Below are 22355 nucleotides of genomic sequence, written 5' to 3'. Positions count from 1 at the left end.
TCTGGGAGACTTTTCTCTTTCTGTTCTTCTTCCTTTTCCCTGCCATTGATCCCCTCTATCTTTTCTACCAAGGGGAAGGTTCTTACAGAGCCATGTTGGAAGAGGCTTTAATTCTTACTCGTAAGACTGGGGAATCTACAAGACTAACATCTTGCTAATTGGCCATGTCTCACAATATAACTCCAATGCATTATTATGCATATTACCAAAATCTCTCTATGGTAGGGGTGGGAAGGAGTTGGAAAGAAAGGGTTAAGGAGGGAAGAGAATCTCTACCTACTAAATCTGCTTCCACCTCTGCCCCTTCAACCTGAGTCTGTCTCTACTGTTGTACTTTTACTCAAGACCCCAAGGAGTGGTCACATTCTGATACGGTGTTTGGCCGCCTGCATGCAGCAGAAGGCACGAGGCCTGGGATCACCAGTGGAGACGTCGCCAGCTGCTCTTCCACTTCATCCCCCAGACCGCCAGCTCCCCACGGTAACCACCCCTGTCCGCCCCAACTCTCTAGCATCACTGGGCTCCCCCAACCTTGGTGTCAGTTTTTTTACTTGAGAATCAAAACTAAACAAACCAAAACCCACTCAAGCTAGCTTAAGAAAAGGAAACTTGCTGTAAGAATATGGGGCTATCTCAGAGAATACAAGCAGGCTTCTCAGGAGCTGAACCTTAGTTGAGGTGTTACCTTCCAATTCACTCTCTGTCTCCTCTCCACGGGGCCGTGGGCTCTATAGTGTCTGTGACTCTCTGTAGATCAGGTTTTTGCTCCAACATCTATATTTGGGGGTGGGGGACAGGTCACCTTGAGGGGCTACCCCTACTGGACTGTGGGTTGATGAGGAAATTTGGACCTATCAAAGGCAGGCTCTTAAGAAACAACCACATTCTGGGCTGGCAGTCAGTCCTCATAGTTCATACATAAAAGAAGGCCTGCAGGGACTTCTCTCGTGGTCCAGGATGTACAAAAACCACCTAGAATCCAAAGGCAGAAACACGGCTGAGCTTCAAAGGGGCCTGGACCAAGAGCAAGAAAGCTATCAGAAACATAGATACCTAACTTCTCCAGTCTCACCTCTGCCTTTCTGTTTAACACTCAAGGCTTCCGTATTCCCTTTGTACATTGCTTTAGTTCCAGCAACCAGCCTCGGACTAGCATCTCTCCATCTCAACTCCAAATGGGCTAAGTTTGTATCAGATGTCCACCTCCATGTAAGCAAGTAACATCAACTAACACAAACATGGCTGCCACGGCCCATTCATGTGGAGCGATGTTCCTCGGAGCAAGAAAGATCAGGATGTGAAGATACCCCTAAAAGCTGTTCTCATAGGAGCTATTATATGATTGTAAGTAGGGGTTATTTGCTTTCAAAATGAAAACTGGTGGCATTGCAGAGAATTGATTAGAGAGAGTGGAAATCGTAGACAAACAGAAAGCTGTTTCAGTCATCCAAGTAAGAATGGTGCAGCTGCACTAACTCTTAGAAGCTCCTATATTGTTCAGTATGTTGGGTATCAAAGAGAAACAAGACATGTGGAATCAGAGTTTCCAGCATCACCCTCTCAGGGTGACCCATTAATATTTTACCAGAGATTCTCTCTGGCGTATTGCAATTCATGGCGTAGCTGGTCTGGAAACAACACAATAGATCCAAGCCTTCCTGAGGACAATTAACGTTCTCCCACATCCTCCCGTGTATGACCTGCTGACTTTCTTTATTATCTAAGAAATATGAGCTCTTTCCAAGAAGTCTTTCTCAGCCTGATGACACGTCCTAGAATGTCAAGCAAACATGACTTCTGCAACTATATTCGTGGATAGCAGGAGCAAAAACTATTTCTTTTTTTTTTAATATTTATTTATTTATTTTGGCTGCACTGGGTCTTAGTTGTGGCAGGCGGGATCTTTTAGTTGCAGTGTGTGGACTTAGTTGCAGCATGCAGACTCTTGGTTGTGGCATGCATGTGGGATCTAATTCCCTGACCAGGGATCGAACCTGGGCCACTTGCATTGGGAGCGCAGAGTCTTACCCACTGGACCACCAGGGGAGTCCTACAAACTCCTATTTCTTACCAAGAATGTATCACATGGAGTCAGAGCTAGCCTCAATCACAAAATCCTGAATGACAGTAGGTACTCTTTGCTCATTATGTTAGAACATTATGTTCTACAAAAGACAGCTGGGCACAAACTGATGGAGATATCCCTTGCATAATGGCCAAGGCTGGGAATTTCTCCACTATGTCGGTTGCAGGGCAATATTTATTGTTCACAGGCACAAGTCACATCATTAATTATGTCTCTATGAATATAGCACTGAAGGTTTGTGCTCCAGGCTCAGTGATAATAACAGTTACCACTTACGGGCTATCTGCTAGGTACCATTCACTTTATATAACACTTTAAATCTTCCAAACAATAGTAATATAAAAATAGTATAACTCATTTCACAAAAAAGGAAAGTAAGACACAAAAAAGGCTAACTTGCCCAAAGATACAATATGCAGCTGAGTTGGAATTCAGAAGAGATCTGTTGAATCCCCAAACCCATGTTCTAGTTTACTTTCTCTTTTGAAATTAATTTCTAATTGTTTAGGTAACATATGGCTGCATTTCCTACAAATTTTGAAAGTATGGCAAGTCAGAGTAAAATCTTTGGACCACCTTCTAGAGGTAATTGTTGTGAGCATGTGGTGTGTGTCCTTCTAGCCTTTTTTGATGCCACCCTATCTGCACATATAACTACTTATAATTGCTTTTTTATTTTACATAAATGGTGTCATGCTTTAGGCATCATTCTGAAACTTGCCTGTTTCCCTCAGCAAGTATCTCTGAGACTTGGCATGCTCTGCCACTCATGCTGTTCCCCTTCCTAGGCCTACCTGCTTCTCTGAACACCTGGCAGAGCAAGAGGTAGTGATGAAGATCTCAGCTAATCACCACTGACAGCACCAGACACTTTAAGGGAATTTTTTTCTTTTTTCCAACATTTCATTATGAAAAATTTCTAAGAGAGAGCAAATATTATACAATGAACATGCATATACCCAATACCTAGATTCTACCATTAACATATTACTATACTTGCTTTATTACACATCCATCCATCCACATTAGCAGAGCTCCCTGAAACACCTCATTGAGCTATCAGCTCTGCTCAGGTTGTCAAATGACCAATATGACACCTAACTGGATGAGTGGGGAGCAGTGGTCAAACTACCTGTGGAACCCAGTTTGCTAGATGTCAGCAGAGTTCTCTATCCTGGAAAGGATGTCTTTTATGGAAAAACTACCTATCCTGCAGAACATCCAAGACTATTTGACTGAAGGAATCACTCAAAATGGCCTAGAATTGTACTTAAGGTTGAAAAGACCGTAAGAGAATGGATTGCATATCAGCCTGCCAAAGCAAACTATCCTGGGTCCCTACTTTTCGGGAGGGCGGCACCAAGAGCTCCATCAAGAATCCAGACTGACTTCAAGGAAGCCATCATGGTCGATAGCTTCCCCAAATGGATCCAGGTCTTTCCCTATCCAACTCAAACCTCTGGAGCAACAGCCCTGAGAGAGACAGCTGTTTGCAGCACCAGAATGGCAGGAACGACCATTTATGACAATAAGTCTATCTTTATTTCATTTGACATGAGGAAATTTGTGGTCAAGCTCCTTAGTGTGCAGTACAGTTGGACAGGTTGTAAAGACAGTACAGATCTCCAAGTACAAACTTGCCAGCTTTTGTGTCCCTCCATAGCAGATATTTTTTTAAGGAATGTGGCCAAGAGTGAATGAATGAATCAATGTTTTTTAAAACAGAGCATTATCTCAAAGCTGGCTTTGCCTACTTGCAGCAAAACTTAACGGGCATACAGCATTCTGGTTGCAGTTTTGTCTGAAGAGATTCTTGAGTTAGGTTTATTCCAGGAGTATATTCCCACCCCTGTGACTCGGGTTACTGGGCCTGTGACATGTACTAACAGGCCACTGTGGCATCCCCACACATAGCTGAGGCAGAAGTGTTCCTCAAGGAATGCAAGGGGTGATATGGCACCAGAAGAGGTGAGCTTTCTGGCAGAGGGCAAGAAATTAGTGGAGGGAGTGCCAGCAGGGACCAGGGATAGATTTAGTGGAGCTGGCAGTGCAGAAGGGAAAACGTCCTATACTGCTTGAAGGAGATGCTTCGATATTGTTCCACAAGTATTAGTTGAGGGCCTACTATGGGCTGGGCACTGTCAGGAAACCCAGGCTTCCAGGGAAGGACTCCAAAGGAAGGAGAAGAGAAGCCAGGACTCAGCCAGCATACAGACTTTATTCCCTTCACATAGAGGTGACTGCGTATTTATCACACAAGGCTGCTACCTCATTCAGGACCCTCAAGGTCAGTTTTCTTTTTCTCTTTTTAATCAGAACATTTAAAAGGAAGCTGACATGATTTCCAGCCAAAGAGGGACTTTTGACAGGGAATTTTGCTCTCTTCCTTTGCTGCAAAATAATGTATGTTTCTCTTCTAGGGAATGAGCACACAGACGATTGCTTAAGCACAATAGATATTAGTCACAGCTCACTGATTTCATCTATTTCTCCCCAGAAAGAAAAAAAAAACATTACAGGGTGATAATCAGATGAGTCCCCATAAGGGGACTTGACTGAGAATACGATGCAAAGCTCAAATTAGCAGTATCAGACAAATGAGGGTGTCCATAGCAAGGAGTCTAGGAGCTAAAACACCCGGGTCTGCACACATTGCAGAATAAGCTATGAGACAAATTATTTTTTTTAAAGTAGAGAACATTATTTATTTAGGCTGCGCCCGGTCTTAGTTGCGGCATGCATGCAGTATCTAGTTCCCCGACCAGGGATCGAACCCCGGCCCCCTGCATTGGGAGAACAGCGTCTTACCCACTGGACCACCAGGGAAGTCCCTATGAGACAAATTATTAATGCAGCTTTCGTGATCTTTGCTTTTCTTCTTTAAGCTGTCGTTCACCATTGCTAGATAAATGCTTCCGGAGTTCAACACACGCAAACAACTTTCCCCATCTCAATAGCTTAATCAAACACCAGTGGAGTCTTAACCCGTATCTCTGGGGTTGTCAGATGATAATTTCCCAATGACACTTCCTTAGCACCACTAAGTGAAGGAAGTCATCATTTTGGCCTGAAATGTCATCATGTGATATTTCTACATTTATTGCTAATAATAGAGGTCACAACCGCATGAGTCATCTTTGATTCCTCCTTTTCTTCACCCGCCACGCGCAGTTCGCAAGTCGTGGTGCAATGTCATCTCCTATTTCTGCCCTCTTCTCTCCATCCTCATGGTTACCTTACCTTAATGCAGGTTCTCTTCTTCTCAAGCTTAGCCTATTGACATGGTCCTCTTTTTTTCCTGCTTCCAGACTCCAGTCCATAAAAACAACAATAGTAAATACTGTTTACAGACCAAGTGCTTTATAGCATTCTGCCATTTAACTCTCACCACAGTGTTGTGAGAAAGGCATTTTTAAAGTTTTTTCTTTTATTGTGGTAAAAACACAACATGAGATCTACCCTCTTTACAGGATTTTAAGTATAGAGCACAATACTGTTGACTGTAGATGCAATATTGTACAGCAAATCTCTAGAATTTATTCCTCTAAACTGAATTCATGTAGAACTTAACTAAAACTTTATGCTCGGGACTTCCCTGGTGGCGCTGTGGTTAAGAATCCGCCTGCCAATGCAGGGAACACAGGTTTGGTCCGGGAAGATCCCACATGCCGCGGAGCAGGTAAGCCCATGCGCCACAGCTACTGAGACTGCGCTCTAGAGCCCACGTGCCACAACTACTGAAGCCCGCGTGTCTAGAGCCCCTGCTCCACAACAAGAGAAGCCACCACAATGAGAAGCCCACGCACCGCAACGAAGAGTAGCCCCCGCTCGCCACAACTAGAGAAAGCCCGTGCGCAGCAACGAAGACTCAACGCAGCAAAAAAAATAAATAAAATAAATAATTTTTTTTTTAAAAATTGAAAAAAAAATCATTAAAAAAAACCCTTTATGCTCATTAACTAGAAATTCTTCAATTTCTCCTCCTTTCAACCCCTGGCAACCACCTCAGATTGAAATTTTCCTCAACCACCCAGCAATGAATGAACATATGCTAGGGTCCATCATCATGGCACTTTAAGATACTGAGGCAAAGAAGCTCTTGAAAGCTTTCAAGAATAAAAAAATCACATACAAAGGATTAGGAGTAATAATGATTTAAGACATCTCAAAGGTAGTGCCAGAAGCTAGAGAATAATGGAGCAAAGTCTTCAAAATACTGAAAGGAAATAATTTCTAACATAGAATTCTATACTCAGCCGAAGTATTGATAAAATATTAGGATATAATAAAGACATTTTCTAACATAAAAGTCTCAAATAATGTAACTTTTTTTTTTTTTTTTTGGCCACACTGTGCAGCTTGCGGGATCTTAGTTCCCCAACCAAGGATTGAACCCGTACCCTCAGCAGTGAAAGCACGTAGTCCTAACCACTGAACCACCATGGAATTCCCTCAAATAATGTAACTTTTAAGTGTCCTTTCTCAAGAAACTACTAGAAGATAAGCACTAACAACGTGAGAATGTGACCCAAGATTGAAGATTTAAACCAGATGGAAAGAGAAGTTCTAATCTAATTCACACAAGGTAATTTCTTCAGTGATAGCAAACGGAGATTTCAGTATGAAAGCTGTCCATCAGGTCTAGAGGTTGACTAGTACAAACTGGAAAAAGTTAGAAAGCCCCAGAAGAGATGGCTTTAAGAAAATGAAACTGAGAAAATTCCTGATGTTTCTGAACATCCTAAGGGGAGATTTATAAAATTATAAAAGGTACTTGGGTTGAATTAATAATAAATTTATAGAAAACCAGAAATATCAGATTAAATATTAACTCCAGAGAAAATAGAAAAGTTTTGCAGGAAAGGAAAATATTCATAATTTAGGTCTAGCAGAAAATAGATAGCATAATTCAGGAGACCTTAATAAAGACACTAAAAACTTGTAAGGGTGTAGGTAGACTTAGGAAAACTAAAAAGACTAATAACAAATAAGAATTGTTACCACTCCAGGACAAAAAAGGCAAAAAGAGCATGCCATTACTTGGCTCCAAAGAGACAGAGGGTGTTGCCTGACAAGAGCTGTGACCTTTTGTAGAACTAAGCAGCTAACCCATGGCCACCTAGTAGGGCAGGAGCTGGGGAACATATACTATGACCTCCTTGTTTCTCCCTCCAGTGTCCTGCTGGTGCTTTCTATTGGTCAAACCCAACTGAGTAACCATGGGGCAAGGGAAACCTTTGACGGAGTCCATGCAGATCAGCCTCCCAAGACACAGCAGAATGGAGACGGGTGAAGAGTGAATCTGGAAAGGCAAACAGAAGAGACACAGCATAGTACTGATACACTGGGTCAACTGTGGATTATGGTTATAATAACCATGTTAAAACATGTGATTATAATAATGGAAGCCAAATAGTCATCTAAACAAAAGCATGTTATAACTGTATTAGGAAGATGGAAAGGGTGCACATATGTGGTGGCGGATGGAAATGTATGTGTACTCTTCCATGGTGAACGTCAGTAGATCATGCCCCAAACTGATAAAATATGTCACTAATGGAAACACGAAAAGAAAATTTAATGTAACTGCCTACAATAAAATGAAATAAAACAATAAAAGAATTAACCGAGAAGACCTCTCACATCTTTCTCAGCCCTAACACCATATTATTATTATTCTCATGGTCCATAGGTGGAAAATTCTACATTTGACTAGTGAAACCTCCACCTCAAGAATGATTAGAAATTTAAAAATCCTAAATTAGGGACTTCCCTAGCGGTCCAGTGGTTAAGACTCCACACTTCCAATGCAGGGGCCGCAGGTTCAATCCCTGGCTGGGGAACTAGGATCCCGCATGCCGTGAATAGAAAAAAAATAAAAATCCTAAATTAGGATTCTCACAAACTGGATTCTCACAGTCTCAAAATTATCACTCCATGGATTACTTATTAAGTACAGAAGGGGAGAAGGTACCTTCATAGTGTGGAGATTTGGCAGTCACTATTTTAAGCAAATAGTCAAGCTTGGCAACAGTTGCAAGAGTAGTAGGGAAGGACTGACATTCTATACTTCTTGATGTGATGCCAGTGGAGGACTCAACATCTCCAATGTGGTATTCTTGCCAAAAATGCTTGCCCTGACTCTAGTAGAGGGAAACATGTGGGATTTACAGCATAAATCCAGGCCAGATAACTGACCTGTTCTCTCCAAGGGAGGTTGGGGGCAGGGAGGGCTGGGAGAGATTCAAGAAAACTAATGGTCAGATACAATGTGTGAACCTTGATTGGATCTAGGTTAGGAAAAAATAACATTTATAAGGCACTTTATGGCTCAATGGGCTTCTTTGAATATGAGTGATGTTACTGAGTTAAGGTCAGTTTTCTCAGGTACAGCAATGATGCCGCAGTTATGTAGGAGATGTTCATAATCTTGGAAGACACACACTGTTGTATTTAGGTGTGAAGTGTCATGTACCTGCCTCCCACTTTCAGATGGTCTGGCATAAAGGAAGCATAGAAAAAGACAGAGGGAATGTGGTCAGATGTCAACAATAGCCCTTTCGATGAGGACTATTCAGGTAAGAATACTGAAGACTATTCTTTCAACTCTTCTGCAGATTCAAAAGAAAAGATTTTAAATGCTTCTGAGGAGGGACAAATGTAGGGATTGGTGGGGTATTGTTTCATAATAAGCCTTGTTGAGCATGGGCTCTATCTACATAGTACATATTTAACCTTGATAAGGATAGAAACTAATAAAATAAAATCAGTCAAAGCCAACAGGAGGGACTTCCCTGGTGGTCCAGTGGCTAAGACTCTGCATTCCCAATGCAAGGGGCCCAGGTTCAATCCCTGGTCAGGGAACTAGATCCCACATGCCACAACTAAGAGTTCACATGCTGCAACTAAAGATCCCTCATGCTGCAAGTAAAAGATCCTGCATGACACAACTAAGACCGGGCACAGCCGAATAAATAAATAAACATTAAAGAAAAAAAGCCAACAGGAGAAACATTACAATTTTGATAAATGTCATTTGGAAATTAGTACTTTTTACATTTAGCAGTTGAGTCTTAGGGCTGGAACTTGCCTGGAGAAACTCTCAGCCTGCCTCCTCTGTTGTAGAGATTAATAAAGTGAGGCTCAGCAGAGTTAAGTGACGTGCCCAAGGTCACACACCTATGTAGCAGCAGAGCCAGGTCTAGGGTTGCTGCACTTCTGCTCCAATAATCTTTCCTTTATGTACCGTGAATCATTCATCTTCTATTGAATACTATTACTGCATAGTGAGTACACCACTGTGCAGTGATCTGTGCTCTTTCTTAAGACCGATAACACCAACAGCGGTGAAAGGGGAGGAAGAGGCAAAACCAGGAGGCTACAAAGACCACAGTCCAATATTGGCTGGGAAGGGAAATTGACACTGACATTGCAGAGTGGTCCCTCTCAGGCAGTAAAGAATCCATTCTACCAAATTAGAGGGTTTCAGCAGTTCACACTCTAATTGACCATTAAAGCTTAGTAACTGATACTAAGAGGCTTGTAAGCCTTTGGCTCCCAACGTTTGGCCCAGCTGTCAAAAGTCAGCGCAGTCAAGACAGACAATGAAGCTTTGTTGCTGCTTGTGGTCATCACTGAGATTTTTAGACAAAGAGAAACAGTTCTTAGAATTTGGGGCACTTGGCTAGTTTTAAAAAATATCTGTCCAATTTCCTTGCCACGTTTTAAGACTCCAAACAATAGGGGTGGGTTTGACGATGTATATTTTATTCTTTTCCCCTATATCTTATTATAAAAAGTTTCCAAACACACTAAAAAAAATTACTTCTGAACATCCATATACACACCACCTAAATTCTACCATTACTATTCTACTATTCTTACGTTATTACGTAAGATCCATCGATCCATCTCTCTTATTACGTAAGAGCCATCGATCCATCTCTCTTTCTATTTACCAGTCCCTCTTGTTTTTGTATGCATTTCAAAGTAAGTTGCAGACATCAGTATACTTCCCCCAGATACTTCAGCATGCATATCACTAACTAGAATTCAATATTTTATGGTGCCTTTTTGTTTCTTTACAGGTAAAATTTATGTAAAGTGAAATGCACAAATCTTAAGTGGGCCATGAGGTCTGGCAAATATACACACACATGCAACCTAAATCATCACCAAGGCACAGAACAGGAACATTACACACACAAAATTCCCTCACACCCTCTCCCAATAGATCCTCAACTGCCCAGAGGCAACCATTGTTCTGAAATCTTTTCACCAAAAATTAATTTTGCCAGCTCTAGAACTTCATATCAATGGAAAAAAACAGTATGTACTCTTTTTTAAAAAAAATTGAAGTACAGTTGATTTACAGTATTATATTTGTTTCAGGTGTACAACATAGGGATTCAGTATAGAGTATATACTCTTTATGCTAGGTTTCTTTTACTCAATATAATGTTTTAGCATTCGTTCATGTTGTTGTGTGGATCAGTAGTTTGCTTCTCTTTATTTCTGAATAGTAGTCCATTGTGTGAAGAAGATAGCTTAAGATTTATTCTCCAACTGATGAACAGCTGATCTGTTTCCAGTTTGGGGTTCTTATGAATAAAGCTACTATGAATGTTCTTGCACATATCTTTTTGTAGACATTTGTTGGTTTTTTTAAAATATTTTTTTTAATGTACTTTTAAAAAAAAATAAATTTATTTATTTACTTTTGGCTGCATTGGGTCTTCGTTGTGATGCGCGGGCTTCTCATTGCAGTGGCTTCTCTTGTTGCGGAGCACGGGCTCTAGGTGCATGGGCTTCAGTAGTTGCAGCACCCAGGCTCAGTAGTGGGCTCTAGAGCACAGGTTCAGTAGTTGTGGAGCACGGGCTTAGTTGCTCTGCGGCATGTGGGATCTTCCCGGACCAGGGCTTGAACCTATGTCCCCTGCATTGGCAGGTGGATTCTTAGCCACTGCGCCACCAGGGAAGTCCTAGACATTTGTTTTCATTTATATTGGGTAAATACCTAGGAATGGAATTTGTGGGTCATAGGATATGCATATGTTTAGTTACATAAGAAACTGTCAGACTTTTTCGACGTGGTCATACTAACTCATACTTTCACCATCAATGGGTGAGAATTCAATTTATTCCACATGTCCACCAACCTTTGTCTTCTTCTTCTTTAATATGAGCCATTCTGTTGGTGTGTATTCTTTATTCTTTGATAAATGCATTAATACCATTAAAATCAGTCTGTTTTTAGAAAAAAAGTGTACCCTCACTTAGAGAAGTTAAGATTTTGCTTTCTTGCACTCACAGGAAATTGACATACTTTAAAACATATACATGCAGTCTCTCTTTTTTTTCTTAGACTCTGTCTTATTTTTTTGTCGTTGTTTTGTAGTTTTTTAAAAATGTGGCAAAACACACATGACGAAATTTACCACTTTAACAATTTTAAAGTGTACAACACAGTGGTATTAAGTACATGTATGATGCTGTGCACACATCACTGCAGAACTTTCTCATCAGCCCAAATGGAAACTCCACTTTTCACTCACCCTTCTCCTTCCTCCCAGCCCCCAGCACCCACAAATCTGATTTTTGTCTCTATGGATTTTCCTATTCTGGATATTTCATATAAATTGGATACTACAAAATGTGGCTGTTCTATGATTATAAGATAGTAGGTATGACTATAGACTCTTTGGTTGCCAGGACACAACACAAAGGCACTCTGGGTAGACGAAAGGCAGAACATGTTGTTACTTACAGCTCCAAATGAGAGAAGGCTTCCTTGCAGGAACGCACTGGGTTGGCAGGGGACAGGGCAGCAAGAAGCCGGAGCCGTAGGAGGCAGCTCAGGTGTGGCAAGCAGGGTGGGATTGAGCTTTGTTTTATGGACTTCCTGGGAAGTGGGAATTTTGAAGAATTATGTAGGTCTAAGGAAGAAGAGGTCACCCCTGTTAGGTATCTGGGAGCCTCTGGCAGTTGGGAATGTTTGTACATAACCCAGGAGTGTCAGAGCCCCAGAGGGAAGTAGTTGGGGTGGATGCTTAGCAAACTGCCCACAAAGGGGAAATGAGAATTTTCACCATGACTTCAAATTGAGTCAAGAGAGCACTTGTGAAATATTATAGTACAGCAACCTTTTGTGTCAGGTTTCTTTCACTGACTACAGTGTTTTCAAGGCTCATCCATGTTGTAGCACGTGTCACTACTTCATTCTTTGCTATGGCTGAATACTATTCCATTGTCTGGATATACCACATTTTGTTTATTCCTTCATCCATGTAATGGACATTTGGATGGTTTCCACCTTTTGGCTATTAGGAATAGTGCTGCTATAAACATTCATGTACAAGTGTTTATTTGAACACCTATTTTCAATTCTTTAGAGTATATTCCCAGTATATTCTTTAGAGTGGAATTGCTGGGTGGTATGTAATGTACTGAGGAATCTCCAAACCATTCTCTGAGTGGCTGCATGATTTTACACTTCTGCCAGAAATGGACAAAGATTCCAACTTCCCTACATGCTCACCAGCACTTATTATTTTCCACCTTTTTATTATGACCATTCTAGTGGGTATGAAGTGGTATCTCACTGTGGTTTTGATTTGCATTTCCCTAATGACGGACGACAGTGAGCACCATTTTCTGTGCTTGCTGGCCATCTGTATATCTTCTTTTGAGAGACGTCTATTCAAGTCCTTTGCCCATTCCTAAATTGGGTTGTTTGTCTTTTTGCATGAAATCTATCTTAACTCCACAAAGCAACTTTCTTTTTTCTAAATAATTTCCTCTTATTTTCAATACAGGCATACCTCAGAGATATTGCGGGTTTGGACCCAAACCACCGCAATAAAGCAAATATCACAACAAAGTGTGTCACATAAATTTTATGGTTTTCCAGTGCATACACAAGTTATGTTTACACTATACCATAGTCTCTTAAGTATTGCATTATGTCTAAAAAAGCAATGTACATACCTTAATTTAAAAATAATGCTGTTGGGCTTCCCTGGTGGCACAGTGGTTGAGAATCTGCCTGCCAATGCAGGGGACACGGGTTCGAGCCCTGGTCTGGGAAGATCCCACATGCCACGGAGCAACTGGGCCCGTGAGCCACAATTACTGAGCCTGCGTGTCTGGAGCCTGTGCTCCACAACAAGAGAGGCCGCGATGGTGAGAGGCCCGCGCACCGCGATGAAGAGTGGTCCCCACTTGCCGCAACTAGAGAAAGCCCTCGCACAGAAACGAAGACTCAACACAGTCATAAATAAATAAATAAATAAATAAAAGAACGTGAATTTCTTTAAAAAAAAAAATAATAATAATGCTGTTGCGGGCTTCCCTGGTGGCGTAGTGGTTAAGAATCCACCTGCCAATGCAGGGGACATGGGTTTGATCCCTGGCCCAGGAAGATCCCACGTGCTGCGGAGCAGCTAAGCCCGTGCACCACAACTACTAAGTCTGCTCTCTAGAGCCCACGAGCCACAACTACTGAGCCCGTGTGCCTCAACTGCTGAAGCCTGCGCGCCAAGAACCCGTGCTGCGCAACGAGAAGCCACCGCAATGAGAAGCCCACGCACTGCAACGAAGAGTAGCCCCTGCTCGCCGCAACTAGAGGAAGCCCGCGTGCAGCAACGAAGACCCAACGCAGCCAAAAATAAAATAAAATAAATTTATTAAAAATAATAATAATAATAATGCTGTTGGAAAAACGGTGCTGATATGCGTGCTCAATATGGGGTTGCCACAAACCTTCAATCTGTAAAAAATGCAATATCTGCAAAGTGTAAACAATAAAAGGAGGTATGCCTGTGTTTGTAGTTTTAACTTAATAAAAGATAAAGGTTTGCTTATTCCAACATGCAATATTTTTAAAAACACGGTTAAACAAAATATGTGCACTGTTTACGTAAAAGGATCAACTTTTCAGATGACATTATTCTAGTTTTCAGAAAAGAACTGAATATCCTGATTAGAAGGCATTAAATTAAACTGAGATTCAAACCTCATTATCCTATTATCAGAACAGGTGGCAAAAACACTATTCTTTTTTTTTTTTAACGACTTTCTTGGAGTATAATTGCTTTACAATGGTGTGTTAATTTCTGCTTTATAACAAAGTGAATCAGCTATACATCTACATATATCCCCATATCCCCTCCCTCTTGCGGCTCCCTCCCACCCTCCCTACCCCACCCCTCTAGGTGGTCACAGAGCACCGAGCTGATCTCCCTGTGCTATGTGGCTGCTTCCCACTAGCTATCTATTTTACATTTGGTAGTGTATATATGTCCATGCCACTCTCTCACTTCATCCCAGCTTACCCTTCCCCCTCCCTGTGTCCTTAAGTCCATTCTCTACGTCTGCATCTTTATTCCTGTCCTGCCCCTAGGTTCTTCAGAACCATTTTTTTTTTTTTAGATTCCATATATATGTGTTAGCATATGGTATTTGTTTTTCTCTTTCTGACTTACTTCACTCTGTATGAGAGACTCTAGGTCCATCCACACCACTACAAATAACTCAATTTTGTTTCTTTTTATGGCTGAGTAATATTCCGTTGTATACATGTGCCACATCTTCTTTATCCATTCACCTGTTGATGGACACTTAGGTTGCTTCCATGTCCTGGCTATTGTAAATAGAGCTGCAATGAACATTGTGGTACATGACTCTTTTTGAATTATGGTTTTCTCAGGGTATATGCCCAGTAGTGGGATTGCTGGGTCGTATGGTAGTTCTATTTTTAGTTTTTTAAGGAACCCCCATATTGTTCTCCATAGTGGCTGTATCAATTTACATTCCCACCAATAGTGCAAGAGGGTTCCGTTTTCTCCACACCCTGTCCAGCATTTATTGTTTGTAGATTTTTTGAGGATGGCCATTCGGACTGGTGAAAAACACTATTCTTGAACGTAACTGGAGATGTTAAATACAATGGCGAAATGATGAGTCTCCTCAATTAAACCTAATTAATCCTCCAAAATAATATTTTATATGTGGGCAAAAGTTCATCAAGCTATAGTAAGAAAGCTGAATTTTAATACTATTAAAATTAATCAAAAACAGGCCTTGGCCACTATAATTCTAGGTAGTTTTTTTGCCTGCATCAGACAAACTGTGTCATAACCAGGAAAATCATACCCAACATGACCAACTGAGGGATTTAACTTTTCACATACATACCAAATTGCAAACACCGAAGAGTCAGGGAACATATGAAAACTAACTCCTAGTAAATACTAATTGAATTCAATCCAGTTAGAGACCACAATTTCTCAAAGTAGAAAAACAGGCCAAAGCAGTCCAGTAGACTTCTTTCAAGTGCTGAATAAGTGGACAGAAAACATGTAAACAAGGATAAAATTTATTTAGTCTAGAAAAATGAGTGCAACTAAGCTTTATACCAAAATCTCTTTTAAGAAAATAAGAGGTTCCTTGGCCTAAAGGAAAATTTATCTGGAGAACTGCCTTAGAGATGAGAAACAGGGCAAGAAAAAATGGACTCCTCTTTTGATCTCAGGAATCAGGGTGCACACTTGTTTCATTTAACATACTGGTACTAAATCTGGGAGAGGAAGGTCATAGTGACATATTTAGGTTGTTTGATGAACCCAAATTGTTGTGTTATAAAAATGTCAATCAATAAATCAATAAATGTAGAAAGAATGATGGAATGAAAAAAAATCACAATTTGGCAACCATCTTAATAACTGATTAAGGCAAGAATCATCAATAGATGCTAAAATTATTGGGTGAAATTTTGAAGAGTGATAGGATATTTGCATAGTCTCAAAGTATCTCCCTGTAAGACATATATTAATTATAAAATGAATTATAGTATCTGCACAATGAAGAAATCTGGCTGACACCACCTTAATCAAGTGACCAACAGACATCATACTGAACTAATAGATACCACATACCTCCTAAGATGATGTACTGAGAAGCAGGGCTGGTACTCGGTTGAGGCAAGCAAGGCATTTGTAGCTTACCCTGTACTGGCTGAGAATGAATATCTCCTTAAATTTTGTGCACTGGGTACATCCTTTGCCTTATCCAAGGCCCAGCCCTGCTAAGAAGAGCATGTTGCTTTGGGCTGTTCTGGCCCAAAGTGCATAACCACCTGAATCTAATCAAGAAGAAACACCAGTCAAACTTAAAATGAAAGACATTCTACAAAATGAGTAGCCTGTACTTTTCAAAAATGTCATTGTCACTAAAGACAAAGACTGAGCAATGGTGCCAAGTGAAAGGAGACTAAGAAACATGACACTGAATGCAACACACAATCTGGGATTTTCTTTTTCTGTAAGAGACACTGTTGTGACAATCAGTGAAATCTGAATAAGAACTCTAGATTAGCTAACAGGATTGTGTATGATGATTATACAAGAGAATATACTTGTTTTTAGGAAGTTCTGACTCAAGTATGTTGGAGAAAATGGGCATCATGCCAGCAACTTACTTTCAAATGGTTCAGAAAAACATACAGGTAAATAGATAAATAGAAAAAGATAAACTTAATGTGGTAAAATGTTAGTGTTTGGGAAATCTGGGTAAAGGGTATATAGCAATTCTTTGTGCTATCTTGTAACTTTTCTGTTAAGTCTGAAACTGTGTCAAAATAATTTTTTAAATCAAATATCTAATAGGAGAAACTAGGGAGACTAGGAGGAGGCAACATGTACAAAGCAGTACATTTTCCAGAACTGAAGGACCCAGGTCTTCAGTCTGAAGGATAAACTAAAAAGACCACACCTGTGAAGACCAGAAGACTGAATCTGAATAGAAAATCTTAAAGGCACATGAGAGAAAAGACAAGAGTACCCACAAAAGAATGATAATTAGACTGGCAGCAGACTTCTCATTAGTAATTACAGCTAGAAGCCAATGGAACAATATTTTCAAAGTGCAAAAAGAAAAGCTGTAAACCAGTATTCTCTACCATGTCAAACTATCTTTTAAAAGTGAAGATATATGTGTAGATATTCAAAAACTGAGGAAGCTCACTCCCCAAGGATCCTCACTGAAAGAACTACTTACTTGTATCATCTGAGAGAAAGGAAACTGGCTTAGAAAGATGGAAATTGAATGAGATATGAAAGGCAATGCTGGGAAAATAAATTGATATACATGTTGCTAAGTCTAAATACGGAGACTTAGAGAGAGAGATGTGCACATTCTCAGCTGAGCTCAAATAAGATGACATTCTGCCTTCTTCTTTCAGCCTTCATACTGTAAACAGATGTCCTCTCTACTGTCTATTTAGTGCCACATTTTTCACATGCTTGTGCTTTTTGTTGGTGATTTTGTGTTTAAAATGGCCCCGGCATAGTACCGAAATGCTCTGAAGTGTTTCTAAGCCCAGGAAGGCCACGATGTGCCCTGCAGGGAGAATACATGTGTTAGATAAGCTTCACTCAGGTATAAATTATAGCGCTGTCAGCTGTAAGTTCAATGTTGATGAATCAACAATATATATTAAGTAACATGTCTTTAAATAGAAACACATATTGAACAAGGTTATGTATTGATCAGTGGTTGGAAATGTGACCAGAGGCTGCAGGAGCCTAACCCTATATTTCCTCCAGCAGAAATGATTCGCTATTTGCCAGTTGTGTTGGCCATAACTTTATAGAACAATAACTACTGCAAATAATGAGAGTCAGCTGTAATTCTTTTTCAGTTAACTTAAAATCTACTGTTTTTTTATGGCTCTTTATTTCTAGTTTCTTTACTTTGTGGTCTGAATTAATTAGATTTTATTCTGAGTTTCATCTCCTTTATAGTTAAAGGATCTATCTTATTAACAAAGCATAATAGAGATTATTAAGGCACACTATCTAGAGCTACAATTTGTGAAATACAACCTGTAGTAACTGTATTTCAAAACAGGGCTTTTCCTTCCTTGACAGGATAAAATGTAAGCTTGCCAACTGAATGTTCTCATTGCTTAGAATCACTACAAGTAGTGTGGATTTACTCAAAACATATAAAGGAACCAGGAATTGTCGAGCTATTACACTTAGCTTAATGTAAGCATGTCATTTGGTGAAAACCCCAGGTCCACAATCTGGCCCACATGTCACGAGGACCAAGCTCATTTACAGTCAGTCTGGAACTGGCAACTTCTTTTTGGGATGGGTTGCATCTAAAATGACTGAGATCAATCTGCTAAATTCAAGAGTTCTGAGTTACGTATGCAGATGACATCACCTTATGCTCATAGTAAAGGATTCAGAGTACTGTGTGCAAAAGGGACTTTTTAGAGTGATGGAGATATTTTCTATATTAATGGTGGTGGTGATAGTTTCAGGGCTGCATATGTTTGTCAAAAGTCATAAAACTGTGCATCTCAATAAGTATGACTTCAAGAAAAGAATCCTGTGGGATCTGGGGAAAAAATAATGCCAACAGAGGCTAAGCAATATGTAGGGAGATGTTTCCTTCCTTATTCTAGCTTATTCTTAGCCAAAAGGCCGAGACAGAAATCTTTATTTTTGAAAACTTACCTCAAATCTAGTAACAGCTACTTTTCTACATTTTCTTCCACAGTACCATTCTTTATTTTGGATTTAAAATTGCCTTCTACAAAAATTCAAAATTTTTCCTCAAAAAACAAAGTTTTATTTGTATCCATGAATTCAAAAGTGTTTTCAGCCATTCTCTAATGTGGTTTAAATCTTAACTCACAGAACTCATTCATTTGAGACTTTATAATGTCCCTAGCTGAATAAAGGCTTCTGACCACAAGTGAAACAGGATGATTGGGATGAGGAGGGGAGGTAGAATGCTCCTTTTAAGCCATGGCCTCTCTTTAGAACTTTCCAGCCTCTGGGTGTTCACAAACATGAGAAACCTGGCCACATAAGGCTTCTTCCCCTCCCACAATGTATACAGACAGGTGAGTGAAGGAAAAGATTTCCTGTCACTTAATCCACTTCAGGAGGGGAGAAGTTAAGACACGGAGCAACAAGCCAGCTCATGTTTCTGACACTGGATGCCTCAGAAGGGCATGGAGATGGGCAAATACCTGGGCAGGTGTGGCAGGTGTGGCTCTGGAAAGGACCTCAGCGGAACAATGGTGAGAAATGGGCAGGGTCTGGATCTTAAGTTGGCCCGGATGGAGGAGGCCAGGGCTTCTAACCATGATTACTCAGAGCTGTGTAGGGAGGACAGACTTCATCAGCTGATGACAGTATTCAGGGGGTTCCGAATGGTGACCTGGGGACCATGTAACTCAGAGGCATGCCGACAGCATCCCAGACCACCACACTGGGATCCAGAAGAGGAAGTCTGGCTTTGAGGACTATACAAAGGTGGGGAGGACTATGGATTTGGGGTTTTTTTGAATTTTTATTGGAGTAGAGTCGATTTACAATGCTGTGCTAGTCTCAGGTGTACAGTAATGTGAATCATTCATGCATATACATATATCCACCCTTTTTTTTAGATTCTTTTCCCATATAGGTCATTATAGAGTACTGAGTAGAGTTCCCTGTGCTATACAGTAGGTCCTTATTGGTTATCTATTTTATATATATAGTACTGTGTATATGTCAATCCCAATCTCCCAATTTATCCCTCCCCTGCCCGCTTTCCCTCCTGGTGGGAGGATTATGGTTCTGTGGGAATTGAAGCTTGTACAATTTGGAGGGCCCACTTTAGGAAAAATAATACAAAAAGAATCCACTTTTGCAAATGCCATAAAGCACAGGACACTGAACAGTTTGCTAGGGCTCTGCTCAGGGCCTCGGTAGGGGCCCATGCAAAGTGGGGGACATGAAGACATACTACGGTAAGTCTACCCCTGTGTTGAGGCCAGGGCTGCAGACGCAGTCAGGAGTGGAGGTACAGAGCAGCAAGCCGAGGCGGGAGTCCAACCCAAGTTCGGCGGAGCTCCTGAAATAAGGGTGAAGAGAAAGGATGCGGTTTGACGCTCACGTGGGGATCTGGGGCTCAGTCCTGGTGCTCCAGGCGCCAGGCTCAGGGCAGGCAGCCTGACCTCCCTTCCACATCAGAAGGGCTGCATCGGTGGTCAGATGACAAGAAGCCCAGGTGAATGCAGACGTTAGGAAGGGTTCACTGCCCTCTGTGTCCTGTGGCCATGTCAGGCAGAGGGTAAGGTCTGATAAGGACTTGCAAACATTAACTTGCTTGTTCATTTAGTCATTCAGCAGGTACTTCGTGCCTCTTGGAGGAAAAAAGACTCAGGCCCTGTTTCTGTCCTCAGGGAGCTCACTGTCTAAAAGCAGTGGCTGACACCTAAACATGAAGTAGCCGGCATCCCAAAGGAAGTCACCTGTGGACCCCAAGAGTCTCTGAGTGGTGAGGAGGACCGTTCTGGTTTTAACATCGAAAGTCCTGTGTTTCAAGAAATTTCCTCAGTCCCTGGCAAATAGGGACAGCTGGTCACCCTAGTAAGGAAGGACAGTGATTTGCTTCCTTGGAGGAAGGAGGGCGTCGAGGGAGGTCCCTGGACTCAGCCTTGAAGCACCACCCATTTCCCTTCAGGGAGGCCCAGGGGATGCTGGCCTCACACGCTTTCTGATCCAGCCCTGAGTAACCGCATCCGCGTTTCTCAAGAGCCTGGGAGGCTGGTGCAAGTTGTAATTCTGGGCCTGCCGCCAGAGGAGAAAGTGTAAGGAGCGACAGTGGTGGGGAATGAGCCTGGGAGAAAGCCTCAGCGGCCACCTCTGGGCCAAGCCCAGAATCTGAGGGGAAGCAGCAGCCGAGCCAGAGGCAGACCAAGGCCATCAGGTGATGGAGCTCAGAGCAGCAGCGGACTCTGAATCAAGAACAATGAACCGACCCACCAGCAGAGGGACTTTCAGAGTTTCTGAGCTCTGTGCCCTGAAGCGACTTGCTCCTTTCCCTGAGGGCGGAGCAGGGTGAGACGTGCTAGCAGAGAACAATGACGGAGGAGGAAACACAGTATCCCTTTGTTCCCCCAGGCCTCTCCTAGGCAACAGTCTGTCCAGGTTAGGGAATTCACTCTGGATTTTTAATCTGAGATCTTCATGTTTAGTTTATCCCACACCCACCTGAAACCTCATGCCAAGTATTGTGTATATAAGCACGTTCTTGGGAAGATAGCATCATCAGGATCTCAGAGTTGTTCAAGATCAGAAACAGATTAAGAAACACTAGACTAAGTGGTTGCTAAGCTCCCTGTTTTCACAGTCTATGATTCTTTGATAATACTCAAGATCACTTGATGCGGATGTATAAAAAGAATCACAAAAGGTGTTACTGTAGGTGTCCAAGAAACCCAAGAATTATCACTTTGAGAAATATGCTAAATGTTCATATCAGGAATACAAAACAGCTTTCTCTCTTGTGAAAGGGGACCTGTGATGGTTAATTTTATGTGTCAACTTGACTAAGCTAGTGGGCACACTGTGAAGGTGCCCAGTTGTTTGGGCAAGCACCAATCTAGATGCTGCTGTGAGATATTTTTTAGATGTGATTAACATTTAAATCAGTAGACCTTGAGTAAAGCAAATGACCCTTCACAATGTTGGTGGGCCACATCCAATCAGTTGAAGGCCTTAAGAGCAAAGATCGAGGTTTCCCAAAGAAGAATTCTCCTTAAGATTGCAACATAGGAACCCTGCCTGCGTTTCCAGCCTACTGCCCAGCAGAATGTAGACTCAGACTGTAACATCAACTCTTATCTGAATTTCTAAACTTCCAGCCTGCCCTAGAGATTTCTGGGACTTGCCAGCCCTCACGAGCATGTGAGCCAATTCCTTAAAATAAATCTCAATCTCTATCCTATTGGTTCTCTTTCTCTGGAGAACTCTGGCCAGACTACGTGACCCATTAGTCATTTATTTCAAAATTACAATACTGGGGATTAACATAGTATATATGACTCACCAAAATGGTCACCACTGGTGAAGGCAGTCCTGGGGCCATTTGGAACAAATGAGTACTATTAGAGAGGAACAGGGTACAAAGACAAAGATTAAACACAAGAACAAAAACCATACTCTTCCAGGTGCTTGTTCCAAGTTTCAAGTAATATGGCCAAAGAACCATTGGTCAAAGGCCATTGGTCAAATGGGCTGAAAGCCAGTGGGTTAACATGACAATTTGTTCAAAAGAACGATTTGGCTTAAAATGAATATCCCTTACTTTTTAATTGATATACCACTCTGCACTGTGAAACTTTTTCACAAAGAGCACATATCCATCTTATTTTCATAATTTTACAGAAAGAAGACATTGAATATTTTCAGACACTGGTTTTTTT

This window comes from Balaenoptera musculus, chromosome 4, assembly GCF_009873245.2.
Source record: "Balaenoptera musculus isolate JJ_BM4_2016_0621 chromosome 4, mBalMus1.pri.v3, whole genome shotgun sequence".
NCBI lineage: Eukaryota > Metazoa > Chordata > Mammalia > Artiodactyla > Balaenopteridae > Balaenoptera > Balaenoptera musculus.
The sequence above is the reverse complement of the archived record's forward strand: the minus strand, read 5'-3'. Positions refer to the sequence as shown.